The 23,640-nt window shown below is 38.7% G+C and overlaps 1 long non-coding RNA gene across 1 annotated transcript in view; it reads left to right on the top strand.

Annotated features, from left to right (window-relative positions):
• The window catches only part of LOC306642163, a 59,167-nt gene extending 55,414 nt beyond the window's left edge, over positions 1-3,753 (top strand). The window contains exon 4 of the long non-coding RNA XR_013758411.1: positions 2,339-3,753. This is a non-coding gene — a long non-coding RNA (uncharacterized lncRNA). The remainder of the gene's footprint in view (positions 1-2,338) is intronic.
• Positions 3,754-23,640: the final 19,887 nt, after the last annotated feature.

Raw genomic sequence — 23,640 nt, 5'->3', positions numbered from 1 at the left:
TTTTAGTATATCTTCTTTCCTTTTTCTATTTAATTTAACTTACTAACTTTTTAGTTTTTATTTTTGGTTTTGGACATGCTTTGCACATGCTAAGCATGTGTTCTACCACTGAGCTACCGGCTATCCCCAATAATTTTCCCATGTTTTTATCTCTGATTTTTCTGCCATTTCATCTTATGTAATAGTTCCTAGGGCTTCCATAATGAAGTACACAGATGGGGTGGCTTAACAACAAAAATTTATTTCTTCAGAGTTCTGCAGGCTGGAAGTGCAAGGTACAACCTTTGGGTTAACTCTGGTGGTCTCTCCTGAGGCCTGTCTTTGGTTTCTTCTGGTGTCTTCATGTGGTTGTCCTGTGCATATCTCTTTCCAAATTTTCTCTACTCATAGGGACATTTGTCATATTGACCCATGCATATAACCTCATTTTACCCTAGTTACCTCTTTAAAGGTCCTGTCTCCAAATATAGTCACATTCTGAGGTATTAGGAGTGAAGACTTCAACAAACAAAGTTTGGAAGAACACAGTTCAGTCCACAACAGTTTCTATTGTTGGATTCTCCTTCTCTGCTTCTTTCATCTGCTGGAGCTCTTGGGAATTGTCTCAGACATAGCCCCATGTTCTGTCTACATTAGTTTCTCAAACTATGATTCTGGACATCTGGTTACAAATAGCCATCCCTTACATCCCTGACCACTCGAGTCAGAATCTTCAGGGAAAGGTCCAAGGAGTATGTCTTTTAGTAGCCTTCTTAGATGATCCTAATTCTCTTCAAAGTTTAAGAATCACTCTGTATGATGCCCGGTCATCTTATTCAGTGCTGTGGCTTCTGCTCCCATCACTTTGTTGATTTCTTCGAGTTTAGGACTCTTTACTTGATTTTAAAGTTTCAAATACACATTTCCAACCATCACATGGATCTATCCATCTTGCTCTCTAGTTGACAGCCCACATTCTGCATGTCTGAAGGGAAGTGCTTTCTCATTCTCCCCCAGGTCACTTCTAAATATCAAACCTCAGCTAATGGCATTCCTCTCTATATACTTCAGAGTCAGAAAATTCAGGTTTTTTTTCCCTCCTCTTTATTTACCTCACCTTCCTCCTCATAAAATTCTAGTGCTTCTTCCACAGAAGTGCCCCTGTACTCTGACCCTTCTCTTCCCCACAGACACACACCTTGGTTCAGACTCTGAGCACTGTTCTCTTTCATACTTAGGTCACCTCAATAGCTAGCCAGTGATTTTCTCATTTTCTCCTCACTACCCCTCTACTCTATTCTGCTGCAGGGGTTACTTTCCCAGAATCTAAATGCAAACACATCACTTTCCTTACTTTAGACTCTTCTGGGAACTCCTCTGTTAGATGATGGCAGTGCTTCCCAACGTGGCTGGTCATCAGAGAAACCAGGATAGTTTTTAGCAGCTCAGACTCCCAGGCTCCAAGGCTCTCCTGATTCATCAGTCTGGGCTGACATCCCGGTTATTCTGAGGAGTAGCCAAGTCTGAGAACACCTACCAGCTGGATTCTAGCCTGCAGGATAAAATATGAACCCTTCAGCCTAGGTGCTTCCTCAAAGGACTCAAGCCCACTCCCTAGCCCGATCTCAGTCCCTTCCTTCATGTCCATATAAAATAGGATTTAGGCTTTTCTAAATATGACCAGGTCTCTTATCATAACCTTACATATTCTTTAACCTGAAAGTCCCTTCTCTACTTTGCAACTGGCAAACTCCTGTTCATCCTTAAAAATCCAATTACCCCCTTTTGGTCAAGTTTTCCCTGGATTCTGGTGGTGGTCAGTTAATTGTTTATATTTCTATAGCACAATTATTACATTACAATGCAATTTACCTGTGGACATAACTGTTTTTTTTTCCAAAGACCAGGAACTTCTCAAGAATCTATTGACAAATAGCAAGAGCCTGGTAAACATTTGTTGGATGAATTATTTCGTACTGATCTTATGAATAATTATGGAGGCCACTAGAGATTTTTTGCCATGACTGGAATGCACTTCTGTTTGAAATAGGATGTGGGTAGGATCTGGGGTCAAATTTATTCTCTGAGGGACCGGGTGCGGGGGCGGGGGGTAGCCAGCCAAAGTCCACCAGGTTTTGACTCAGGCAGGACTTCAGATATAGTAGAGTACTAGTGTCCATCAGAAAGTGGATTAAATATCACAGTTGAAGGATGTGGATACACATAGCAGAGGGTATCACCTGACATTGTGGTGTATTTAAAATGTTCACGAATCTTTGAAGCTCCTCCCACTAAGAGGTGGATCCGTTTTACCATACCTTGAATTTGGACTGACCTTGGAACTTTCTTTCCACAATAGGACACATTGGATGTTATACTGCCTGACTCTGGAGCAAAGCCTCATCAGAACACTGTAGCTTCTGCTCTGCTTTCTTGTAATGCTTCTGTGATCCCGAAAAAGATGTCCCTGTCTAACCTACTGGAAGAGGAGAGGCCACATGCAAGAGAAACAAGGTGACTTAACCACCTGCCCCAAGCAGCTGCTAGTCACGTGAGTGAAACCAGCTGACCTGCCAACAGATTGTGAGTACAGAAAGAAGCCCACCCAATGCCATATGAGCAGAGACCAACTGTCCCTGCTGTACCTCACCCTCACTGCTAATGCCCAGAAGAGTGACCAGATAAATGCATGGTTATTTTGCCCCACTGAGTTTTGAAGTGCTATGTTATGTAGCAGTGATGACTGTTTTGCGGGTTGATAGGCATGGTAATGACATTAAGGAATGTTAATTACCAAACTAAGACATCTTTCTAAACCTCCATGAGATGGGGCAAGCTCTGATGTTCCATAAGGCTTGGAAGGATTGGCTTAGGGATCAGGCGGCATTGAACCTGAAACTGACAACCAGACTTTATTGGCAGCCCAGCGATGCTGGGGAAAACAGGACCTGGCAGGAAAGGAGAGCAAACAGGGAGCACTGTAAAACCACACAGCCACATTTTCCATGAACACCTTTTGCCTGGACACGTGATGTGTAGAAATGGAGGTTGTCACTGTCAGATGCACAAAAACAACTGCACCTGTAATGGATTCTTAAAATAGGATTTTCCTGAGAACTCCTTAAACATCATATACTTTTCCAAGTTGTCCTTTATAATTTTCCTGCATTGCTGTTTCAGTTTCCAAATGCTGCATAGACCTTGAATCCTGTGTGGCAATGATCTCTATTTGTAGCCTCATCTCTCTGAAAGAGAATTCCTCTAAAATGTCAGTTCTGTGTCTCCATGGCTGACACTGATGACCTGAGGACTAGTGGTTAAACACAGTGACTTGATCCGGAAAGGTGTGGTGGCGTTTGGCATGAAGTGCCTCATGCTTTCCAGGACCCTGCTTTTGGACAGGTGTGGTGTAATACCCACTGTGATTAACCCCTGTGATGGCTTGTGTCTGTCATCGTATCCCAGTGCCTTTCAGAATCCAGTTTCCCTTGTAATTTTTTCACTCTTCTCTTTACAAGATTTCATGACATTTTCCATGTTTTAATCCAAACAGCCCAGTGCCAAAAAGAAAGAAAGAAAAAAAAAAGTACAGCTGTGGTGAGTCATTAAAGTGACTCTTCCAGCTGTTTAACTATTATGTCTGGCCCCACAGCAGCCTCTAAAAGGCTAAGAAAATGTTCTGCTTCGACTTTCTAGGGCTGAGAGTTTACAGATCACTGATTTTTCTAACATTAATAAACCCTTATTACCAACCTCTTGGCGCACAGGGAGGAAACAAAGGCTAAAAATGTTTTAGTATAGTAATAAAAATCTCCATCTCTGGAGTGGACAGACCTGGGTTTACATTAGGGTCCAGCTGCTGATTAGCTCAGGACAGTGATCAAGCCATTTAACCTCTCTGTGTCTTAGTCAATAATATAAGGATATTATCTACGTTATAGAGTCATTCAGAAGAGTAAATAAATTGATAATTGAAAAAAACAAACAAACAAAAAAAAACAAACAAGAAAAAAGAAAAGAAACTCAGAGAGCCAGACTTGGTGGCTTCATGCTTGTAATCCCAGCAATCTGAGAGGCTGAGGCAGGAGGATTGCTTGAGCCCAGGAATGCGAGGCCTGCTTGGGCAGCATAGTGAGACCCTGTTTGAAAAGGAAAAAAAAGTAGAAAACCTACTCAGGCAGTCACTGTGGCACAATCAATGCTTCAGCACCGTGGCTGTGATTATTTTGCTGATCTAGAGGCCTTGCCTGCTGCCCGGGCTTGTCCTTCCTGTGGAGGCACTGGCTTTGCATTGTGTTTCCTCCAGCAGTTGGGATGTGGAGGAGGAGCTCACAGCAGGCTGCGGTGCTGAGCCAGATGGCCCAGGTGTATTGCTTTCATGAAATTTACAACACAGGGGTATTTACACCTGTCACAGCTGTCACTCATTACAGACAGATCAGACAGTGTTCCCTGAGAGCTGAACATGGATCTGTCACAATCTAGCTATGCAGAAAAGCCTGCTTCTCTTTCCTGCCACCTCTAGAGTTGGGAATCAGCTTTCCCATCCAGTCAGCAGCTATACCAACTGGGAAGTAGGGCACCGATTTGCACTGCATCCTTGGGGGTTTAGGTGTGGGTTGGAGGAGGGTCTTCCTTTGATTGCCAGACATGTAAGAAAATAACCTAGGAGTTGGAAGGTGGGGCACAGCTGGGGAAGGTCTGGAATTGGATTCTGGCACTAGAGCTGTGATTGGGATTCTGGTTAGTGATGGATTGCTCAGCAATCAGGTTGTTTAACTTTTTCAAATGCAAGGACTTATTTTTGTGATCCAAAAAAATAATGCAAATTTTGAAAAAAAACATAACCTCTCAGAAACCAACTGTCTCTAAATACTTCTGACTTTTGTATCAAGGAGAACTCACCCTAAGTTCCTGAATTAGAATAAACAAGAAGAAGAAAGGAGATCTTAGTGACACATTGATCATTTGACTTTACCTCCTGCTTCTTTCCGAAGTCATCTTCAGTTCATCAAGCTTTTTTGATTTGCAGTGGGAGACAATTGAGGGAAATCCAAATCAATAACAGTTCTTAACGGGAGCTTCAATCCTTTTGTCCATTAGTGGGAAGCAAAATGTATATATGCAAACCAAAGATGAATATAAATGGTAGTGACGTACATATTCAGAAAAATTATAAGATTTTTAAAATAGGAATTGAAGTTAACAAAAAGGGAAACACCTTTATTGATTAATTTGAAAAAGAATAAACTCAAATTAAATTTTGATCATTGTTTTATCTTAGAAGAGAATATATAACAATTATATTACAAAGAAAGCAAGGTTCCCAAGAATTCTTGACCAATCATACAGATTTGAAGAAGTCCAAATAAGGTACCCCAATCACCTCAATAGTTGCATGTTATTGGGGATTCTGACTAGGAGAAGAGAGTTAATTCTAATGATTGATAGGGATGTTATTTATTATTATATTTTATATCAGACTTTAGGAAAGAGGTAGAAGATAAATCTCCATATTAATCTTTAGAGAAAGGGTTAAAGCCTAGAAGTTGTCGTTTTAGGCTGTGGTTTAAAAACTGTCTGAGCTCATGAATAGAAGGATGTATAACAATGTGTGAATACATAAAACTCATTTATCAATACCCAGGTCAAATAGTATCTCCAGCACCTTTTAATCCTTAATTTTCCTAGTGTCCCATGGTGCTGGTGCCAGATATCAGCTGGTAAGGTCCTCCAAATAGGGTAGCTCTGATATCATTTTAGAAATCATACTGAGGCTTGGCCATGAGGCTGTCCTAACTTCCCCTGTGTTCTGGCAGGATGCTGAAATATCATGTATTTCTTCTGGTCCCTTTGCTCCAGCTTTAGGGACACATTATGACTTAGAGGATCTTGTAAAACATTCCTTCCTTCATCCCAGAGTAACTTTTTATCCAATACAAGGTTAGATACATCTCAGGAGAATAGCTCAGTACTCATGGCTGCTACTTCTTTTATTTTTGGGTTGGCTTTAAATAAAGTAATTGATGTACTAATACATTTGGTGTATTTATATTATTGTATCCCTAGGTTTCCTATAAAATAAGGTACATACTATTTTGATCAATGGAGGAATAAAGGGGACTTCTAATTAGTGATGATTGTTGTAAGGTAATACACAACTGTCATGGAAAAGTATACTAATGGCAATTGCTGCATTGGGGACAAGGCCTTCAACACATGAGCCTTTGGGGAATATTCCAGAGCCAAACCATAACAAATAGTTTAGATACCCAAAAATATTTCTAGGCATTTCCCAATGCCTAGAAATTTTTCCTGAGGGGAAAAATTCATTTCTGAAAAGGACCACTAATTTAAACAATGTTAATTTGATAGCATGCAATTTCTTAGAAATTGTTTTCAAATTATGGCATCAAGACTTTGTAGTGTTTAGAAAAATATTTTTAAAAACATGGAGGTTTTTTTTTTGTCAGCACCATCATGAAAATAAGGCATTGCTTTTAAATATTTATCCAGATTTTGTCACTGAAACTTGCTACCCTCCTGCTCTAAAACTCCAAGCACTGGATGTCTATCAGTCAAGAAAACTAAGACTCATCTTGTCAAATCTTTGGGCTTTTCTACTTCTTTAGTGGTTTCTTTTTGATTTTTGCTTTCTTTAATTTTAAATATTATTTATTAACATTGTCAAAGTCAATTTCACAGCTCTACCTTTTACTTCAATTTATTGCTTCACATCACTGAAGATAAGTGTGACCCACTAGAATTATCTTCAGCCTAAGCACAGAGACCCTTAGTAAGTGTTTGAGGCCCTGTCTGATGAAGACCATGCAAGAGCTTTAGGCTAGGGATTTGAGGGAAACTCACTAATGGCTAGGAAGTCTTTATAGATCTTGACTCTATTTTGAAGAGTTGAAGTGACTGGGTAATAAACTTGTGGATCAGTAAAGCTGACTGGCCAGAGCTGACTGGTGCTTTGAATTTTAAGAGATTCTCTTGAGTTCAAATTCCCAATAACTTTCTAATGTTGGGTTATCTGCCAATTTTCACATGGGTGTTTCCATGGTGAGCAGCTAATACTGTGATGGCCCATGTCTTGCTATACCTACGAGGCTCCAGGACTTCTGTTTCCTTTAGACTTTACCTTTTTAAATAACACTTCACTGTTTGACAGGCTGTTCTCTCTTCTAGGGTTGCCTTCTCACTGTTTTGCATAGAAAACTCCTTATATTTCAAAGCCAAACTCATTTCTCACTTTCTATGTAAAATGATCCTAATATGTCTCTAAGATATATACTCCTCCTCCTCCTCTGACTGCTTACAGTCTTTCAGCTCCTTCGCACAACTCATTTACTCTTTTTGTTTCATTGCAAAATTCTCTCCCCTTGCAGGCTGGACACTCCTAGCACCCGGGGATTTCATCTTTTTCAAATTGGGTGACTGTAACACTTTGTAAATGCTCCCTGTATGGGACTGTCCTGATGGTATACACACGGCTGGCTTAAAGCTTGCCAGTTTTACCTATCTGCTATTCAGGGCAGGGCAGGGTCCTCATAGTGATTCATGTATTCACTCTTGAAGGAAAATATCCATGTTTGGCAAGTTGTACAATGTTACAATAACTACTTTCATACTGTTTGATTAAAATAGAGGTAACTGTCCTCTTCCATTCCTTTTTAGAGACTATTTCTCAGTAGAAGAGAAGTCATGAAGGAATTCCAGAGTGACTGTAAGCCCTGTTAGCAAAGGTTAGTCTGAACCAGACCATCACGTTCTGTTAATCATAGTGATGGAAAGAGAAAGCCTGTGATCTACATGTTGGTGCAAACGCAATGAAGCCTGGGAGCAGAAAGAAGCCCATATGCCTCTAATTGTTTGATCCTTTTCGAAATTTATCAGGGACAATTTACCTTACTTTTGAACACAATCCGAGAGTAGATCTGGAAGAAAATCTAGTCAAAAAATAAAAAAGAAAATAAGAATAAAGAACAAAAGTAAATAAAAGCTACATTGTAATATAATCATTGATCTTAGCCCAAAAGAGGATCATTCACAGAAAAGAACATTTAAAATGCCAGAAAATGCAGACATCTCTGTTCATGGAATATGGAGTTATAGCCACTGACCAAGAGTCAAAAGGAGACAGAATGACAAATACTGAAATACATACCTGAGTTGTTCTCTTGGAGGCTTTAACTTTCTGGCTTCACTGACATTTCAATTGCTCGGTAGCTGTGGCTCTCGGCTTGTAGGGAGGAGGGAACTTTGGGGATATTGGAGAATTGGGTAAAAACTGGCAACTAAGCAACTTGCAGGCTTCAGGCTTCTCCTTTTTTCTTTCCTCCCCAAAGGGAGTCCTGGACAAAGGAATGTGCTTTGGCTGGGGAAACCCAAGCTAGGTCTGACTTGCTTCTCCTTGTAATTTCAAAGGGCACTTCTTTCGCTGTGGCTTGGCCCTAAGGCCAGCCTTAGACCTAGTTTGCTTGAGTCTGTATAGGGAATGGAGCTGTCACACCACTAGGGAATGGCTGTTTTCTTCACAGTTGAAGTAAAAATGCTCACATTTTCTCAATGTACATGGATCTTAGTGAGTGTTAATGCTAAATGATCCAACTCACTCTTAAATTTCAGGGGTCGATTAAACATCAGGAATTTGGAGGTGCTTTATGGCCCGGTACAAAGACCGTGGGCTAAGTTATTTTGAATGAAAATACAAGTGTTTATTTTTCTCATAATTTAGCTCTTGCTCCACCACATCATCCTATTGAATTGAGCCATCTGTGGCCTTCTACCTTACATTCAGTTCTCCTTAATAGAGTAAAAAAGCACTAGTCATGGAGACAAAAAGAAACAGAAATCACCCTCTACCTTGCCTCTCACTTCACTCAACAGTGTAATTTTTAGGAACATGCTTCCCCAAAATGGTACCAACTGCAATATAAGTAAGTTTAAACCAAATAAGTAAAATTGATGGATGGTTCACAGAGAAAAACTAAGAAGAGAAGCTCATTGGGCATATATAGTTGACTGCTAAAGAGAATCATGCCTCACCCAAATCTTCTTCCATGAATGGTAGAGATAGATTATTCAGTTGATCCCATTCTGAACTTAGAACAGCCTTGTTTTTCCCTTGTCCTTGGGTTATTTTCTACATGTTGAGTCTTGAGATGAAGTTGCCCTGGACACATGAGGGGTCTTCTCATTTCCTGGCTTTGAAAAGAAGTTGATTGCTTGGTGGACTGGAGTCCACACTTTATCCCTACTAGCTCTCAAAGCATCATGTGCTTCCTCTACTTTGGTATACATCACAGCTTATCCCAAATGCCTGCATGATTGTCTCTGTCCATCACTACACAGGGAGCTCCATGAGGCAGAAGAATTGATCTTGCTTGCTAATAATTAACCTATGGACAAGTTTTGGGACCTAATAGTTGCTTGACAAAATTTGTAAAATGAATGAATCCAAATTTCCTTGTTGCCTTGGAAGCTGCTATATGCTGTTTTAGGGACTGTGCCTGAATTTGGTACATGGACTGAGGTGTTATACTGTTAGGATACTTTCTTAAGTACCAGATCATATCTGGGACTGACCTTCAACTTAACAGATTATCAAGTTATTTTTTAGTGGTGTGTTTAAGTCGATATGCTCCAATCTCCAAGTAGCACACAGATTGGAACGTTCACAAGAGGTTAGAAAGTCTGTATTGGAAACTGAGTAGTCTTGGGAAGCTGGTGTATGAGGACTTCATGCCACCAATCCATCTTTTCTTCATTTGTCTCTTCTAAGCAACCTACAGACAAACAGCAGATACGTAACACAGTAGAACTATCTCCCCTTTGCCTAATTTTGTCACCAATTTTTACTTTTTCCCTCAAAAAGTAACTTTCAAGACCAAAGAACTGCCCCAGTGGATGGTGATGTGAAGGCATGGTATGTTTAGAAATTGCCACTAATAGTGGCTGCATTTGAAGTGCTTCAAATGTACACTGAGATTAGAACACATAGGGCTCACTAACTTGGGCAATTTCCTTTCCCACCCCCTGTCCCAAATGAAAGGGGATTATTAGAGGCAATACTTTGCCTTAAAGAAAGAGTGACTGTTGTTCAGTGTATTTCTATCAAGCACATAATACACACACACACACACACACACACACACACACACACACACACACACACACTTGCAGAGGCCAAGCAAGTCCTGAATACCATCTCTCAACTGTTTGATTCAATGATTGTTATTAAGCAGTAAAATCTACACAACTGTGCAGTTATTGTGCTTCTGAAAAAATGTAAATGTCACTTTTTTGGTCTTATAAAAATTATTAGGCAGAAAAAAAGATAGCAATTTCCAGTGTTTGCTTGGATGGTAAGATGCTGGAGAATTAGCATTACTCTTGAGAGCTGCCATTGGTTAGCTGGAGGGAAAAAGGATATCAATTATACATAATCTAAGAAGCCTCTGCATAATAATCAGGCCCAGTAGGGGCTTTGGGGCAGCTTCGTTATTCTCTTGTAAACACAAGAGCCCAGATAGACATGTCAGTCAGGAGTAGCGGCAGCAATTCTTCCTTTTTAACACCTTCACATTCTATTGCTTCAATATGCAAACAAGGCTGTTTAGCTGAGGGTAGAGCCAGTGCTAATGAGCTCCCTGCACTAACCCTGAAGTAAAAAGGTTCTGTTTCACAGCTGCTCAGAGACAGCTCCTCTGGGCATGCTCAGGTATTGGAAAATAATGCCTTTTAAACAGAGAAATGCCAATCAGGATTTTGTGCATGCTTTCCCTTTTCTCTATGTGCTAATGCAATTACCTCATAACTTGTGAACTTCTAGTGCATTTGTCTGGTGTTTTCTCTCCAAATGATATATTTGGAATGTGGATGTGGAAAGAGAATGTGTGGAAAATGCAGGAACTGTAAAAATATGCAATCTCCTTCATTCCTAGAGGATGATACCTCAAAGCCAAGCTCACATTTCCGTCTGAAAGGTGGACTGTTCTTTGATCTCTTGGGTTTTCCCCCCCAAATATTATTATTCCTCCTTTTTCCTGGGGTCACTTTAATGACCTGAATGGACAATGCAGATCAGGACAAGCTTCTCAAGCCGGAGGGTTTGTGCCCCAACCTCTGTGGTTTGGGAGCTGTCGTGGGTCCCGGGCTCCGGGCATCAGTACAACAAGGCAACTCCATAATTGGCTGAGCAAAGACACACAGGACCAAGGAGAGGGGGCCAGGAGGGAGGGGGCTTCACATATCCGTTGACAGTTTCAAATCAAGATACAATACATGATGGTTTTTCAATATCCAATTATTCTCATGAATAAAGAAATCTTTTGCACAGAAATATTCTTCCAATCCCCACTGGGTTAATTTACCATCTACAGAAACCACTCAGCTTTGCTGGCTAAATAGCAGAGTATGTGATTTCTTGTGTAATTATAGGACATCCTCCTTTCTCACCATTAATTCAATCTCAGGGCCATGCCTTCTAGGTGCCTGACATGGGAGACAGGGCCTGTCCATTGTGCCCGATAAATGGATGTTAAGTACAAGCCCTAATATCCTCAACTCTTAACCGGTATTTTAACTCTTTCCCATAAAAAGACATGCAGCATTTCCCATCTCTTACTTAACCAGTCAGTAGGCAGGTGCCTAACCACTGTCTCCATTTATGACAGTACATTCAGGTACTACACAGTCAGCAGGAAAGCATTCCTGCTGCAATATTTCAGAATTTAAATTATTTATTATGTTAGCTTTATGGCATATCACAACCTATTTGAGACAGGTAGAGTGAACTCCCTTCTGCCACATGGAAGCTCATTAAATGGCCATCATGACTGGTCAGACTTAATTGCTTTACACTTGATACTTCTCTGTCATGATTTAAATCCCTAGCAAAACAGCTGACCCCAATTCTCAGGGTGATTTGATTCACCCCTAACTTGGAAAATGAGAGCAGGTTAAGAGTTTGCTTGTACATTTTGGCATCTGGTTGAAAATATGTAAGCTGGTAAGTTGATGTAGGAAACAAGTCGTTGGTAATTGCACATGAAAAAGGTTAATTGAAACTTCTAGTCATTGTTTAATTTTGTTAATTTGGTTAAAATATTATAGAATTGCTCAAATTATTTTGAAGGAGACACATATTTATAAAACTGAGTTATGTAATAAACATGTACACACTCATTGCTTGTGATTAGAACACAATGTGAAGAACCAGATTAATGATGCTGTTGTTTTCAAATTCCAGTGCCAAGTCCTCTTGGCTATGATTGCTTATATATTTGACTACTATTTTAAGACCATGCTACTGGTTCGGAGTGAAATAATAAAGATGTTAAAACAGGTGAATTTTATACTACTTTAGCATAGTGTTTAGTTTTTTCTTCTGCTTATTATGAGAAACAGCTTAGCATATGGATTAGAATGTAGACTTTTGAGCCATCCTTTTTTTGAATTCTGGCTTTGTGACTTATTGATGTGTGATCCTGGTCAGGTTAATTAACTTGTCTGCACCACAGTTTCCTCATCTGTAGTATGAGTGTAATAATATTGCCGACTTCATGGGGTGACTGGAAGGAATAAATTGGTGAGTATACAAAACTTTCATAATTGAATACATGTGAGCCATTGTTGCCAATGGTTTTCTTCATTGCTGTGGTATGCAATAGCCCTATGGCCATATGAATGGTGTTGACATCTCGGTTTGTGTTCTCATGTGACTAACACCAAATAGTAGTCTGTACTTATAATATGTTGATCAAATGACAAATCAGCAGTTTGTTATTCTGCAATAATTTATCCAATTTTATTGTGTTTAATATTAATACTTACCAATCTGGACTGTATTAAAGTTTGTGCCCAGATGAAGCATCTGCTGATAGATTTGTGATGGCTAGAAGAATCACAAACTTTTCCTATATATTTCATATTTAAATTATTCATAAACCTGAAATACTGCTAGTTAGGCCCTAAAATGTACTATCGATATAATTAAACAAATAGTAGCACTTTTCAATGACTTGATTTCCCCATTGTATTATAAAGTGAATTTACACTCTAATCACATGTTCTGATTGAAAGACACTATTAGCAGAATAGTAGTTAAGGCAATATACAAAAAAAAAAAAAAAAAAAAAAAAAAAAAACCACAAACAAAAACCCCCTCAAGTCTGCTTTGAAGAAAATAAGCAATTTTTTAAGACAATGTAATTTGAAAGAGTTGTTGCTTTACCTACATTTGCCATTTCCTGAGTATGACTAAGATGCAGAGATGAATCTTGAGTTAAAATTGTTAAAAAGTTATTCTCATTTTTCATGAAACTGCCACTTGCTCTATAATTTGAGGGGTTGTTAGACCCATACTGAATTTTGGGAGTTCAACTGCCTTCTCCATAAAGGGAAGTCTCTGACAGCCTTATAATTAATTGGATGGTAAAGTAAAGGTGTGCTTAGATTAATACACTTTATTCCAACTACCAAAGGGATGGAAAGAGGGAAAGAAAAAGATGGAAACGCTTCTGTTTTGCATTTTAATCAGCTCAGAGAACTTTTCTTTAGTTAGAGGGTAGATATAGCTGGAGGTTTGAAGCATTTAGAGTACAAATGAATATTTTTTTGTTTATTCATTTTTATGTTTTTTTTAGTGCATTATAGCTATACATAATATTGGGTTCACTTTGATATAATCATACATGCATGGAATGTAATTTGCTCCACTTCAGTCCCCGATGCTTCCCCTTACCCTCTTTCTCTCCCAGCCTCCCTTCCTCCTGCTCCTTTCTCTAGCCTACTCAATCTTCCTTCTATTCATGTGTAGTTTTTTTTTTTTTAAATTGGTGTTGTATAGATATACATAATGGTGAAATTCACTGTGGTATGTACATAGCATAATTTGGTCAATTTCATTCCACTGTTCCTCCCTTTGAAAGACATCTTCAAAACTAAGTCAGTTGTATTGAATAATTTGGAGATCTTTTTTAAAAAAATCTGTAAATTAATCATCTGTGAAAATTCCACAGGTTGATTCCTTAGGTTTACTCTTCTAGTGGGTGGTATAAAAGTTGTCCTCTAGCATAACTGCAACCAGGGCTGACTTCACAGGTGTGCAACCTATGTAGCTGCAACTTGTGGACTCATTGGGCTCCTGTGCCTGGCTGAATGATCTTCTTCACTGTCTTAAACTTCTCAACAATGTTTGAACAAGGGGTCTCACATTTATTTTGCACTGAGCTTCACAAATGATTTAGCCATGTTGGGTTGCAATCAACCTTCATTAAATGCAGTATCAACTGCATTTACTTCATACATGTTCTTTTTCTCAAATGGCAGAAACATTATTTTGAAATAGGTGCTGATTTACGTTTTCTTATATTTAAGCCAGTTTCTCTCTTTGTACCTCTTCTTCCATGAAGGATAAGTCATGAGACAGGATTTGGATAAAGAGAAGACACAGGGAAGAGATAAAAGAAACCTGTCATTTCAGTGAGTGGTGGATTATGGGGACAGTAAAGTGGGTAGCACTTTTAGAAACATTTGTAAAAGTGTGAAGGTTCCCTAGAGTACCAGGTGGATGTTGGGGAAGGTTGAGAACACCTAGGAAGACCTTAGCCTTTGGGTCTAGCCTAGTGTGAAATTGAAGTGTAGAAGTAAGATTGCACTGTTGGTTCCCCTGGAATGTACTCAGTATACAGAGAATTCAGACCCACTGAGGTGATGGTGAGTTTCTGAGGGGCTACTGCAAAAATGGAGGATGGGGGTCAGAATGAAGGGGACATATGTGTGTGAAGGACTCTGAGGTTGGAGGCCAAGGATTGGGAAAACGGACTTCACCCATAGGAGCCGTGATGCTACTCTGCAAGCGCATATGGTACATGGTCACACAACTTAGTGGTCAGATGAGCAGATGGAGGAACTGACCAGAACAGGGTTAGGGTCAGGGCCAAAGGTTCACTGCTGATCCATTAATAGGTGTTTGGATTCTACACCATCATCTCCTCCATGATCCTAAGGATCTTATGAGCCTACTAGCTTATAAGGACAGGATATTGAGAAGTGATTTGACAAAGAGATAGCTACCAGAAGGAATCTTTTACATACCGAATCATTTTGAATGTGTCTGATTTGTCTAAGTAGATCCTACTTTGTCCACTGTCTACCTCTTCATGTCTTCAGCATGGAGGCTTATATGGAAGATTTGATCTGTCATAAATAAATAAATAATCAATAATGAAGCTATATTCTCTCTGTATACTTTGTGAGCAACTGTGAGACTCTGAGGTATTTATTGTAGTTGATGTTAATATAATGAGTTCCGGTCTCTACTAAGAGTGTCTGCAGACCTCTCATAATATGTTGTGTTATCCCTTCTCTTTTCTCTTTCTTTCCTCTCCAACCTCTTCCTTTGTCCTCCAGTGCTCTCAGTGCTGGGAATTACTCTGGATGCAAGAAGGAAACCCATAATCTTTACTTATTCCTCATTTCTGAAGGGAAATCAGCTTCACTGTATTTGTTTGCAGGTGGACTGTTGTAGAGGAAAGATTTGCATATATGATTGTTTTGATGTCTTCCAATTATACCCTCAGGTATGCCTGCAGTATTTCCCCCTGTACACCTGGGGCAATAGATGTATGGAATTTCACAAAACCACTTGTTCTCAAACTGCTGCACATGAGAATCACCTGGGGAGCCCTTAAAAGTACAGATGTCCAGGCTTTGTTCCATTTCAATTAAATCAGATCATGGGGTGGGGAGCAGGCACAGGCAACAAGGATTTTTAAAACTTTCCAAGAGATCCCAATGTGCAACTCAGCTGAGAACAAGAGTTCAAGTCAGCATTGCTTTCCAAGCTCACTTGATTGTAAGAATTTTAATCACACAAAATACCTGGTCTCTTCCATAGAAATTTGGATTCACTGGGTCTAGGTTTGGACCTGGGATCACATATTTTTAACAAATAAGCAGAAAGAATTGGAGCAAGAGTCTGTTTAGTGTAGACAAGAGAACTTTTGGGGGATTAGAATTTCTAGAGTTTCTTAGCGGGGAACTAGATAATTAAGGAAGACAAAGAAATATAATAACTGCAGCAACAAGTCTTTGAGTTTGAATTCCCTTCTTATATTCTGAGAAAAATCTAGGTGAAGGATTGGGGTTATTTTGCAATATCTTTTGGAGGTAGACTCTTTTAATGAATAAGATCTCTCTCTCAAATTGGACTGTGGGTAAATGGATCTCTATGTTTAATTGCAAATATTAAAAAAAAAAAAAAAAAAAAAAGCAGCCCGAGTTTTCACTAGATGAAGAAGAATCTAGGGAGGTGGTTGAGAGCTTGAGGAATCCTAGAAAAATTTGGAGTAGCTGTCATGGAGAATGGGAAAATCTCACCATAGATAAAGAATACGGTTGTTCAATTGGGTGAGATAATAATGATCAAGATGTTTTGCCATTAGTTTCCAGTTGCCACAATAATGCTGCATCACAATAATGCTGCATCACAAACCACCACAATCCCCAACTATAAGCATCAGCAAGCTTTTGTCATTCATGTGTCTGGGAGGTGGGTTGGTGGTTTTGCTAGTCTTGCCTGAGGTTGTTCAATGTCTGGAACTTTCTGACTGCCAGCTGCCCTCATGTTTCCTCAACTGGGATGACAGTACCAAAGGGAAAGGGAGAAACAAAGTTACATGGAAAGAGTGTGGACACAGGACAGGTGAAGCATTGGTGCCATGTTTGTAGTCTATCACAGCAGCTGTCAAATGAATTTTTAGCATCCATTGAAATCACCAAGGGAATAAATGCTTTGTGCATACAAGACAAAAAATGTGGAAAATCATTTAGATGTTTTTTCTTTAAAATGCTTGATATTACTGTTATTACTAATGAAGAGAATCTCAAGCCTCATAAATCACTGAGCAATTATACCCAGAACTACTAATTTTCCATTTTTCTTTTTCTGGTAATTTGGTGGCCCACATTTGTACCTACATATTTTACTGATCTCAATCAGAATTCATTAAGCATTTTCAAGATATAAAACGAGAAAGTTAAAATTAGATTCTGCCTCTATAAAATTATTACTAGCATTAAGTTTCCTTCAGGACATTCCTATTTAAAGAATTAGTTAAGACACGCAAAATAACTTTGTACTTTGTCTTCACTATAAAAGTGCCTGGAATGAACATTTTCTCCACTCAAGCTAAATTGTTGATTAGTTCAAGGTATGTCAGAGATATGATCTTGGAATTTTTGGTTAACAAATATTTATTAAAACAGTAGTTGTTATGATTTGTATATGAGGTGTCCCCCAAAAGTTCACATGTGAGACAATGCAAGAAGGTTCAGAGGAGAAATGATTGGGTGGTAAGAGTCTTAACCCAATCAGTGAATTAATCCCAGATGGGATTAACTGAAGTGGTAGGGTGTGGCTGGAGGACATTGGTGTTGAGTCCTGGCTTTGCCGAATGTATTTGTATCTGTAGAGTAGAGACTCTCTCTCTCCACTTCCTGATGATGTGAACTGCTTCCCTCTGGCACGCTCTTCCACCATGATGTTCTGCCTCACCTCCATTCCTGAGGAATGGGGGCTGCCTTCTGTGGACTCAGACCTCTGAATCCGTGAGCCCTCAAATAAACCTTTCCTCTTCAATAATTGTGCTGGTCAGAACAGTTAGTCACAGCAGCGAAAAAAATGACTAAAACAGTAGTCATTTGACTTGATTACATTTGGAGGGGTAGAACTGGCAGGTTAGGGTAATTTTAATGTGTCAGCAAGATTATCATTAAAGCATTTGGTAAGAGTAGACAAAAACACCAATGCCCTTTTGATCAGAATTACTAAAAGTGTACTGTCTCATCTTAAGACATGTTCTTTGCTACCTTTATATGCACATGTAGCTTCTCTGAAATTGACATTTTTGTTTTCAGGAACTCTGTTATTTACCTTCATAACCCCTACCCTTTTTCTATTATAGAAATTGCTTATAACATTCTGTGTGGTGATAGGACTAGTTTTCCTTCTGTGCTGGATAAAGAGATCCATGTGGGCAGATTCTGCAAACTTTGCTTGCTGTCACTGATATCCTAGCAGCCAGCACTGAGTAGATGCTAAGTGTATTTTGTCGCATGATCTAATACCTTGAGGCAGTCCTCTGCAAGAACAAAGTAGGTAATTTCCTCTTTGAGTGATTTAAAGTGGTCTAGGACATGCTTTGATGCTTTTAAATATTTCTATGGTCAGATCCCAACAAAGATATTTGTAACATTAAGCTCTGGGACCATTTGAGAGGAGACTAGTTGCTCAGTATTTCTGAAAAATAAGCAAAATCTTTCCTCAGGCCTAAGGTGCTCAACTTAGTTCACACCCCTCCCCCGCAGCTTCCATTTCTTTCTGCCTTGCTGAAACGGAAACTGGAAACCTTATGGAATTTTTTTGCTGCTAGTTCTTATCTCTAAGGGTAGATCTCAAAAAACCTTTCCCCTTCTCAGTTTGTAGTTCTGAAAAGCCCATCAGAATAAATAGAAATAATTGGCTTCTCTAAGGTCTTGTAACCTGGGTGCATGCCGTTTATGAACCTTTGCTTCAAGGGTGTATGGCTCCCTTGCAGGGTGCCCTCTGAGGGCACTGTCTGGCAGGATGGCTCTGCTTACCAGGGCCCTAGGGATGTTCATGTGATCAACATTGCCTGAGTTCTGTGATAAAACAGAGTGTCAGGGGTTTTATTTTGTTTTGTTTTTATCCTGCCTTTGCAAAGGGAAGAAAAACTATTTTCCCCTTGTGCTTTATCAAAAGATATACATACATATATTTTTAGTTGACATTTTTAAAGGAAGGGAAGAGAATCACCTCTTCCCACAAACTCTTAGTTTGTAGACAAGGCCTTTTTAATATCCATGCTTTTAAAGACATCAGGAAACACGGAGCTCACTGACAGTTATTTCAATTCTCAGATATCCTTTTGCTAATCTGCCTCTAGCACTGGCCTAAACCTTCTCGGAACCCTGAGTGAACATTACCTGAAGCCCCAGGAGACAGTCTCCAGCTAGGCCTGCATTTATACAACTGCTGGGATTCTGCCTTCTTTAAAGTCTTAGATCAGCCATTGACAGGTTTGCAAAATGAAGCCATGATGTTACTCTCCTAGGTATTCAAACCTGGAAAGAAGTAGAAATAAACAAAAGGTGTTTTAAGGCAAAAGCACCAACTTCAAGCTAAACTGGAGTCAATTTTGGTGAGTTTTTTTCTAGAATCTTCCTTAATGATTTGGAGAAGGTCAAATACTTTCAGATCTGCATGCTTTCTTTCCTGATCTTTATAAATAGGGAACATCCAAATGGTATTGAGACTTCCTCTCAGCTGTAACTGAGTAAAAGGGCTGAGATGGAAGTTTTGTGTTTATATTCCTTTAACCTGTTTTTAGACAGATTTCAGTGTCTTCATGGTTAAAAGTTCAGAGGGTAATTTTATCCTCTTGGTGCTTGGTTGGGGCAGATAGTCTGGAAGTTGGTAGTGAAGTTAGAAACAGCCTTAAATTATTTTCCTCCCTTTCTTCCTTCCTTCTTGCCTTCCTCTCTTTTGTCTTTCTTTCCTACTTACCACCTGCTGTTTCCCCCAAATCATCTCATTTGTGTGTGTGTGTGGGGGGGGGCATTTAATTACCTGTCTTTAATGTTCATATCAACAACAGCATGTCAAAGGACTGCCTACCAAGTATCTTGGTTGAGATGACGTCAACATCCTGAATTCCCTATGTTATTACCATAAAATGCACTAACAGCTTATAAAATATTTATTATATATTTACTATAATAGTCGCTGGGCCCTTTAGGGAATATGTAAGTGAATAAAATGCAGTCCCTGCCTTCAAGAAACTTCTAATTTAAAGAAGAGAAGCAATACACATATAAAAAGATTCCTGTACCAAGACTGTTGGTACAGATGGTCCAGGCAGGAAGCACTGTTTAAGGGGTGACATAAGACACTTGCTGCTCTACTGACTATTTTTCTTTGCTTGTGATCACTGACAGTCTGTGGCCTGGAGCTTCTGTAAAAGTGTTAATCATAAATATCACATTCCTGTTTGTAGCAAAGCTGTGAAATTCTGCACTAGCAAAGTATTTCAAAGTTCCAAAAGAAATCCCTTGAGGTACCATGTGAAAAGGACCCATATTTGCTAAAGCTACTTGGAGTGAAATTCAATGTCTGGCAAAAGATCCCCTCTGGGTGAAGTATGGGAAGTGTTCTCTCGTCTCCTCTTTCTTTTATTCTCATTCCCTTTTTGTCTCACCTCTCCCTCATTTCCCCTGACCCTTTTGCTCATTTTAGTAGCTTTCCCAGTCTAATTGGGTTCCCCTGCAACAGAGGGTCAGATAAGGCTGGAAGAGAAAGGAGGGATATTTTGAACAAGGAAGGCAGGATCCTATTACAGAGGCAATTTGCCCATAAGTGAAATTTTATGTCTAACAAATATATGGCCCTATTCCAAATTCACTGCAATTAAAACTCAACTACATGATCTGGCTATACCAAGCTAAGTATAGTAACTCTTGGGATGTAGTTTTGAGTGTTCACATTATAATTGCTAAATCATAAAATCAGTCAATTCACACTGGGTCTGTAGAGCATTAATATCTAATAATGAAGTTCTACCATGGTGGGAATTCCACTCAGTTCTTTTTCCAAGGAGCAAAAGCATTTCCATTAACCCTGATGAGTGAAATAGATGAGCCTCAAGGAGTCAGATTCTCTGGTTCTTCTGGATGCTGGGTACTTGTGTACAAGGTAACACTTGATTAAAGTCATTGGGAAATACTGCGGTGTGAGTGGAAGAGGTAGAAGGATAAGACTGGATAGTTGTGGGCATGTTAGATGCTTCATTTTGATTTCAAAACGTTGAAAACAAGATGGTGAGGCAGGAAGAAGGAAAATGGATAGGTATAGACCTGCAAAAAGGATAAGACATATTTTGGATGACTTTTGACAGGCAATTTATAAAAGTTAGACTTAAATTTTAACTCTGAAAGTTTCAGTAATCAGGCAACTAGAGGGCAATTAAATATAAAATATGACTTTTTTGACCCCATTTATTAGGTTGCAAATAAAATCCAATATTCTTTGTTGGAGATATTGGTAATAAAGAGGTTGGTTCTTCTTACCCATCTTTTTCTTACCCTTTTCATAGTTATGGGACAAGTATGATAGTTTTTATTTTAGAGTATGGAGTTAATGGTGGTATAGTTCTCAGATTCCCTGGGAAGGAGTTAGATATCTTGGCACCAAATTATTCTTCATGAAGATCCTAATTGTTTCCAGAGCTCTGGGCATAGGAGAGGCCATGGTGATCTCTGGCCCTCAGCTGTGAGTCTTTACCATTGAAGTTGCAAAAATATGTAACAGAGGAAAGCATAGGTTGTAAGATTATCAGGTAAATAAAGAATATATGCATGGGAGTAAATGCATTGAGTGGCATGAAACAAATGCAGAAACAAATTTTTCTCCCAGAACAGTTTCAGTTTAAATTGCTGCATCAGGTCAAAAGCTACCTCTATTTGCCTGAGATGAAGTATTTGCCCTGTGTATGCTAATGTAATGTACTTTGCCCTCATAGGGTTGTATTTGTGAATTTGGGGTTAGGACTAGTGGTCCAGCCTCAGATCATTCTCTACCATGAGCCTAGCATCCATATTTGGGTGGGGTCACATCCTCTGAGGATCCAGTTATACAAAGTTCTCTGAAGTAAACTAAAATCCAAGGCAGTGAATAAGCAAAATACTCAGTTTCTCCTTTCACTGTTGTTCTAGTCCTTACAGAATTAACATAGGAGGGCTTATCTCTGAATTTTCCTAGGCAACTGATTGTGCAAAGTTGGGGACAAAGGCTTAACCACAGCTCTCTTCCATTCCTGTTGTTCTTTCTAAAGTAAAGCTCTGCTTGAACTTGACCTCTTAAGAAAAAAGTTGGAAGAAAAGGAAGAAAAGTCTTCTCATCAAAATATCCCACAATACCCAATATAAAGTAGCCTTGACATCTACAGCATGAATTCTTTCAGGAGTGATATGTCAAACTTCAAGTGGGAAAATTGGTTCTTCAGAGTAGACCAAAAAAAAAAAAAAAAAAAAAAAATATATATATATATATATATATATATATTAATGGTGCACAGTCCTTCAAGGGGCCACAAAAGCTACACAGATATATATTATATTAATAGCCTTCATGTGTTATGGAGATGTAGGGTTGTGATTAAAAAAAAAAAAGATATCTAAAGAGTTAAGAAACATCTCTTTAGGGTAAGGTATGATTTTTAAAGCCTTAATTTGGGAATACTTCTCTATGGAGCATTAACAAAATTCACTATGGTTTAGAAAGAAAATAGAACCTAGGAATTTTTGATATTAGAATTTTTGATATTAGATATCCAGAACTAACAGAAAGACATTCCTTTAAAAAATAATATTATCCTTGGAGTGGAGAAAACTTACTGTCTGAAGTTTTCTCTTGAGCATGTTTAAGAAGGGGACAATGTTCAGATCCAAGAGGATAGGCAAAAACAAGTACATATAATTCTCACTGATGTGTGAGCCATGAGGATGAAGAGGAGTCCAACTGTCTTGAAAAAGGTAGATTTCTGGTGCACATATTTTACTGAATAGGCGTATGAAAGTACATAAACATTGCTGTGGACTTAATCATTTAACCATATTTTGGTAAATGTTGAATGTTGAGAATAAAACTTTTGTTTTTTGGTGTGCTTGCTGTATTCCAGGAAATTTGATTGTGACATTTACAGTTCCTTTCAGTGGTAACTAGAATAAACCCTTTGAAAATAATACCATCTACTTTTCCCAGAATGCCATGGAAATATCATGGAAATATCATGTACCACCTAAATTTATAGGTGGTATTCAAGCTTTCTAGATTTTATTCACCATCTAGTATTTTGCTTATACAGAATAATAGAATTGCATTAATGTAAAGCATATTCAAAAACATTGGAAATGGTTTTGTTTTTATAAGAAGAGTATGAGTGTTTTAATTTTCATTAAAACCTTGTATTACTTTCTTGTGAGAGTGATGCTAATGTAAGAGAACAGTATTAAAAGATGAAGAGCTATATACACTGTGGTTCCACCATGATTTCTGAAGTTGATATGGAGAGAGGCAAAGAAAGACCCAGAATAACCAACTAATACTGAAGATGAAGAAAAATTTTGGGGACTGATAAATACCTGACTTCAAGACTTACTATCTATAATTGATTGATTACTAAGCTATAGTAATCAATACTTTGTGATATTGGCAACAGAATACATAAGTAAGTCAATGGAACAGATTAGCCATCTGAGAAATAGACCCACAGAAATATCATCCACTGATCTTTGATAAAGTAACAAAAGCAATACAATGAGCAAAGATATTCTTTTCAAGAATGGTGCTAGGACAACTGGACATCCACATGCAAAATCCTGAATCTGGATAAACACTTTATACCCTTCTCAAAAAACTAATTCAAAATGGATAATAGGCCTAAATGATGAATGCAAAGCTATAAGACTCCTAGAAGATAATTTGGGAGAAAATCCAGGTGACCGATTATGGCAATGAATTTTTAGCTATAACCCCAAAAACATGATCCATGAAAGAAATAATGTATAAGTTGA

Source organism: Sciurus vulgaris, assembly GCF_902686455.1.
Source record: "Sciurus vulgaris genome assembly, chromosome: 12".
Taxonomy (NCBI): domain Eukaryota; kingdom Metazoa; phylum Chordata; class Mammalia; order Rodentia; family Sciuridae; genus Sciurus; species Sciurus vulgaris.
This window is presented reverse-complemented; position numbering and strand designations above follow the sequence as displayed.